Source organism: Bubalus bubalis, chromosome 7, assembly GCF_019923935.1.
Source record: "Bubalus bubalis isolate 160015118507 breed Murrah chromosome 7, NDDB_SH_1, whole genome shotgun sequence".
Taxonomy (NCBI): Eukaryota; Metazoa; Chordata; class Mammalia; order Artiodactyla; family Bovidae; genus Bubalus; species Bubalus bubalis.
Window position 1 is genome coordinate 109660048 of NC_059163.1, and position 7042 is coordinate 109667089.

At 34.4% G+C, this 7042-nt stretch overlaps 1 long non-coding RNA gene across 1 annotated transcript; it reads left to right on the top strand.

Annotated features, from left to right (window-relative positions):
• Positions 1–333: 333 nt before the first annotated feature.
• Positions 334–6479, top strand: LOC123334574. The gene is made up of 3 exons (XR_006552597.1): positions 334–588; positions 1340–1427; positions 4786–6479. It is a non-coding gene; the product is annotated as an uncharacterized LOC123334574 (long non-coding RNA).
• Positions 6480–7042: the final 563 nt, after the last annotated feature.

Sequence of the window (7042 nt, forward strand, 5' to 3'; positions counted from 1 at the left end):
CTTGTGTTGGTGATGGACAGGGAGGCCTGGCTTGCTGCAGTTCATGGGGTTGCAAAGAGTTGGACACGACTGAATGACTGAACTGAACCGATGGGGTTTTCAAGGCAAGAATTTCAAGTGGTTTGCCATTCCCTTCTCCAGTGGACCATATTTTGTCAGAACTTTCCACCATGACCTGTCTTGGCTAGCCCTACAGGGCATGGCTCATAGTCTTCCAGTTAGACAACGCTGTGTTCCATGTGATCAGTTTGATTAGTTTTCTGTGATTTTGGTTTTCATTCTGTCGGCACTCTGAGATAAGAATAAAAAGCTTATGGAAGCTTCCTGATGGTAGAAACTGACTGTGGGGGAAATTGGTTCTTGTTCTGGTGGTCAGGCCATGCTCAGCAAATCTTTAATCCTGTTTTCTGTTGGGCAGGGCTTGTTCCCTCCCTGTTGTTTGACCAAACTATGGTGGAGGTAATGAAAATAATGGTGACCTCCTTCAAAATATCCTGTGCATGCACTGCAGCACTCAGTGGCCCCAACCCTGCAGCAGGCTAATCGATGCCTCCGCCGGAGATTCCTGGATACTCACAGGCATTCTGGGTCAGTCTCTTGGGTCAGTGCTCCATTTTCTCCTGGGTCCCGGTGCACACAAGGTTTTGTTTGTGCCCTCTAAGGGTCTGTTTCTCCAGTCCTGTGTAGGTTCTGGGGGCTCTATGGTGGGGTTAATGGTGACCTCCTCCAAGAGGGCTTATGCCACCTCCAGGTCTATTGCGCCCAGATCCCCTGCCCCTGATGCCAGCCACTGCTGTCCACAGGAGACACTCAAAGGTAGACCTGACTCAGTCTCTCTAGCTCAGTCTGGATATATGTTCATTATTTGTCAATAAAGTTGGAGGAAAAGAATTTCCTGCACTTACATATTACATTCTAATGAGGTAATTTTTTCTGGTGACTAAAATATTTGTGTGTGTTGTTCTGTGTTTTTCTTTCCCAGTGCAAAGGTACTAGGAATTCTAAGTTGGTAATCAAAATGTTGCTTTGTGAATATTGTCTGAAAAAACAAAGAGAAATGATGCTAAGATTCATTTCATTTAAGCCATGGGTAAAGTCTAAGAAATTATATATTCTCTAGAACAAGTGTACTCCCTAATGATTAGTTTAATGATGTCCTTTAGGTTTAGATTTCACTATCTTGGTCATCACTGGATAAAAACGTATGGCCAAATCCTTGCAGATCCCTCTATTTGGGACCCAGCTGAACCGTTTCAATTTTAAGATCCTTTATTTTTTCCTTTATAGCATTATAACAATTGTAATTATTTATTTGTGTTACAAATTGTTTAATATCCAGCTCTTTCACTTAACTCTGTGGACCATGAGGATGAAGACTGTCTTTTTTGAATTGTATACTCAGCACCTGGCTCAGTTCTTGACACCTAGTAAGTTTATATTTAATTATTCTCAAATAGTAATTAAGTGAATTTATCTCTCACCCAGCTTTAGGGAGAAAATATGTAGTAGGCAGTGCTAACAGGCCTCCTTGTGTCAATCTCAAATTTATAAAGAAAGATGAAAAAATATTTTTCATAGGTAAGTCAGATGTCATTTGTATATATGAGGCAATATGTAAATTAGCCACAATAACTTTTCTAGAACTCGAATAGAAATTGCACATATTACCTGAATTATAGCTTTTACTTGTATCAAATATATGTCTTATACTCTCCTGATTTCAGTTACCAGAAAATTTCTTTTATTCCTAGGAAGTTGGAATAATATGTTCTCTTCTATGCTGTCAGAAGGGGCTGATTTTGACAATGGAATGTAAAGAATCTATTTTTATTCTTCCAGAGCTTATTTCTAACCCCTGGCAATACAGCTAGCTTTAAAAAAAATGTTAAGCCTTGGTAATAGTGTTTCCAAGGAGCACATCTAAACTGTTTAACAGAACAAAATCTAAAGATGTTATTAATAATTAATAAGTCATGATAAATGAGAAAGTGTATAAATCATTCCCTTTTATCTGTTGTTAGTGCTTCTCTGGACATTAGATATCACTTTGTTAACCTACTTTTTATATCTATGTGAGCACAATAAAACCATAATTCCTTATAATATTTTTCGTGATTCAAAATTCCATCAGTTTACTGTTTTTCCTCTTTCACTCATGCAAATTAGTAAAATTTTACTGTAATTTTGCTACTAATTAAGGGCAAGATAATAATGATAATTTTATTTCTGTATTTATTATATCATGAAATTATTAAAGACAATAACTATGATTAGATTATCGAGAAACTGTTATATTAAACATAGGCTTCATAAAAATCAATAGATCAAATATACATACAGTTTAGAATTATTTAAATTGGATTTTAATAAGCTGATATTTATCTTTCATAGCATTTGCTATTAGCCAATATTTTATTTTAATGTACATATATACATAAGTGCATATATATAATATACAGATTAAATATTAATTAAAACATCAACTGGTTATATGTCCCATTAAAAATTCTCTAGTAGGACTTTTGTGTCTTTCTATGTCAGATAATCAAAACAGACATTTTCAATTTTTCATGACTATACTAAATAAATGAGGTTCACACTAATTTGTTCCATGTAGTCAATTAGCCTAGTTAAATTTCTCATGGATAATAACATGAGATTTATTGGAATGTTCTAAAAGATGCATATAGGGTTGCATATAAGAACATTCTTAAGTTTTTGCCCTACTTGATCATGCTAGTGACAAATATAATAGTTTAGCAGTCAGGGCTTTGTGGCAAAAAACAACAAGACTATATATTATAATCTAGTTGAAATTGTAAAATTGCTAGTTTCCTCTGATTAAAAAATTGTAAGCTTGTTTCAGCTATGGGGAGGTAAATGCTGCTCAAGTCAAGAATAGCAATCCATGAAAGTATAATAAATTTTCTAGACGCAAATAAATTATCCTTATGAGGAAACATTCTTTTCGTTGTTTTTATTTATTATTTCACTTTGTAATGAGTACTATAGTCAATTTGCTTGCAATGTAATGAACAGTTTTATAATACCAGTGAAAAGGATACAGGCACAGTTTTTAAAAATGTAGTTTTACATAAAATCTTTTATTGTCTAGAAATAAGAAACAATTTTTCAGCTCTAGAATTTATCACAAATCTCTAGAAATTTAGCCTTTTCCACCTTTCAAAATACATACGCAAGTCTGCATTTTGTTGGGTGTTATAGTATTAAAATGTTTGCAGTGTTTGCAAGGTACCACTGTCTCCTGCTAAAACATTAATGCTAAGTAAATATACAGAAGAGTAAAAGCACCGAGTCATTGAATTATGGTTGTAAATATGCCTTTCACAGGGGAGATATGGTCAAGAAAGCTGCTGAGATTGAATATGTTCTTATTAAATCTATATGGAATAAAAAATGAATGCTATGATTGGGTTAGCTTGAACTGTGTCTTAGTCCTTTTGAGCTTCTATAACAGTCCAAAGTATCTTAAACAGTGTGTCTAATTAACAAGAAACCATGTATTTCCCACAGTTTTGAATACTGGAAGTCCAAGATCAGGGTGTCAGCATGGTCAAGTTCTGTAAGAGCTCTCTTGCTGGTTAACAGACTGCTGTCTTCTTGTGTTCTCAAGTGGCAGAGACAGACAGAGAGAGAGAGAGAGAGAGAGGGAGAGAGAGAGAGAGAACAAGCCCTCTAGTGTCTCTTCTCATAAGGGCACTAATCCCATCATGGGTGCCACAGCATCATGACCTGATTTAACCCTAATTACCTCCCCAAAGACCATCTCCAAAAACCACCACAGGTGGCTTCAACATTAAATTTTGAAAGGCATAAACATCCATCCCATAATAATGATATAGTCCAAGGAAATTGTTTTAGCAAATGACATGTGTCATTTAGAGAGAGAGAGAGGGATTGAGAAATGGATCTTTGCCTTTTATAATGAAGGATGATTCTATTTGCCAGCAATTAATACCTCTCATCAATAACAATGCAATGTCAGGTGATGCTAGATATATATATTTCCTGCCTGATAGAAAAGGTACTGAGATTTACTAAATAGGAAATTCACAAACTTGTATCAGCTGTACCATGTAAAGGGAAGTCATTAGTATTTTAAAATAACTAAATTTTTTTTTTTACATTTTAAAAACAATATTTCTAAATTAATTATCTACTCCATGGATTACTAGCAGCAACACTCCTTAACAAGATCTTAAGACCTTTTTATCCTAGCTTTTAAAGTGACTGGAAATAAATATAACAACATTTTTTAATAGAATTTTGAACTAGAATGACTTTATTATCTAGCAGGAAGTTAAGACTTTCATATACACTTGAAGATGTTAATTATGCTTTCCAAGAGTCTTTTCTTGTTAAAGAAGTAGGGAAAATAGAGCAGTGAAAAATAGCCCATGGAAGAAAAGAGATCAATTGGTAATAAAGAGGAAAACAGGCAAATGCCAAGAGAAAGAACTTTCCCATAAATTATAATTTTTTTCTTGTCTGAAAACTAAATAAAATCAACTTGTGTCTTCGGATTCTTTGCCTTAATTTCTAAGAAAATATTAGAATTCTGAATAGGCATCTGGTCATGTGTATTTGGCAAGATTATTATAAATTATATTATTACTTAATGGAATTTAGTGTTCATTTAGTGTTCATTTAATTTAGTGTTTCAATATGTAATTTTCTTATAAATCAAAAAGTAGCAACGTTATGCAGTTATGCAGTTTTATTAAATGAGCTTGTCTTATGTTGACCCATGTTTGTTTTTCTCAGGTTCAGAATAAATTCTGTTCACATATGGATTTGCTATACTGGAGACAATATGTGGTAATCTATAGCTTTACTTTCCAACATTATTATATTCTGGTTTATAAAATGGTAGACTTTATGTGACTGGAGATCAACTAAATGAAATTCAACAAATTTAAAACAAAGATAGAATTCTCTTAATTATATTGTAGAAGACATAGTAATTATTAGTAATAGCAGGACTGTAATGTAACTTTTCAGTTTTCATTTAAAAGTGTAGAAAAATTAGGAATATTGGACAGCTTCCCTAAAGAATTAGTATGGTCATATTTCCAGAATTGAGTACTATATTTTAAGATAAAATATTTAGAATGAGACAAAGAAGAGAAGCATTCCAGCTGTGATTTTTATGTCTCATGTAGCTGTGGCCCACCTGCCCCAAGCATCAGTGGTTCAAACAATGGGCTTTCTTGGCTCTGTAATATATTTGTTGGAAAAAGCTGAAGCAATTAGCAGAGGCAATTTCAAATGAGAAGACTCAAGAGAACTATGTCAGTGAGGCTATTGAATAAAACATATCTTTGGTTATATTTTCTGTATAATATTAGCACAGTTAAAAGAACTTGCTCAGTTTTGCCTGGAGTGAGCTATCTTTAGTCCCTCAATCTCTATTCCAATAGTTAATTATCATTATTTAATATTTCCATAACAATATATGCTTTTTAACATAAGTGCTTTCTAAAAAGTTTTTTAAGAAATTTCTCTTCTCTGTGGTTGATGAGGCAAAAGTTAATTCACATAAGATTCACAGGAAAACAACAAATTATATGGATCCTATGTCTCAGGTGGAAACCACCTGCAGTTAGCTTTGACACAAGTCAACAGATTGCAGTTCATGCTGATTGAAGGGAAAGGTAACTAATTTATGGAAGGTCACCTCTTGGAGTGAGCCAAAAATCCAACACAAACCTCTGTCCTTATTCCCCATGATCTTGTGCCCCCCAAACAATATTATAAAGATTAGGATCCAATTGGCAATAAAACTGTAATGTGAACACATACAATTGAATGTAGTATTAAAACTGCCAGCTATCACTAATCTTTCTTAATGTGCGGCAGCCAGGACACAATGAGAAGTGAGATCTGATCCCCAAAGGTCCACCGACACCAGAGCCTTAGCTCCAGGATTGAATAATGTCCTGTTGAGGATTGACTTTCTGTTACCTGAGTCAGGTTAGATTGTTAAAAGCAACAGACTGCGTCTCTGGTGGGATTTCTAATACAAAATTGAAATAGCAATAATCAACATACATACATGCCAATGGCTGTTTAAAAGTCAAGCTCATTCAATTAAAAAAAAAAGTCTCACAACTTAGAAATGTGACTTAAAAATCTCGAGGGCAATTCCTTCCCACACTCACAACTATTTGCTCTCCCCTATCAACTTCTCTCTTTTATCTTTACTTCTCAGAAGCTTTCAGGGTGCTAAGTATTTCCTGAATCATACGCTCTCCCAAAAGACCTACTTTGGCTCTCTTTTTTCTCTCACTTTACATCAGTAGGAAAGATTTGCCTATATACATAGGATAAATCTTTAATCGCTTTCCTTTGCTTTTCACTTTAATGAGAAACACTGGGAGACTAGGAATTATATAGTGATATTCTAGCTGTTATTTTCTCACTGAAAAATACAATTTTGGAAATCATTTAATTTTTCTTTGTTTTCATACAAAATGCCCCATTTCTGGAGAAGGAATGTGCTCTATCTAGGAAGCAAAATGTGCTGAGTAAAGCAGAAAGTAAGGTATCTGGGCTTGGCATGTACTAATATCACCCCCTGTTCTAGTCACTAAAAACTGAAAACATTTAAAGATTCCCACTCTCATAATTTTCTAATGGATTATTATAAAAGATACTAATACAATCCATAATAAAATGGAAAGAAAGGGAGGAAAGAAAGATGGAAGATAAGCTAATATAAACTATTCAAGCCCACAATCATTTTAAAAAGCTGAATTCAGCAAAGGGCTGTTGACCCATGAGACATGAATCTGTTTTCAAAGACATCTTTCATGTCCCACACCTTAAATTCTCAGCTGCCATTACCACTTGGCCTATTGTTTTACCCATCTTTACACCTTTTATCTAAAATACAAAGAAAAGTTTCCAATTTGACAGAGGATTGCCAAACGCACGTAGAAAGTAGTCAAGGACGGTGAAGTTCTTTGAGTTCAAGGCCTCCTGACAGAATCTCCAGGACCAGTCCTTCTCTGCATCAGAA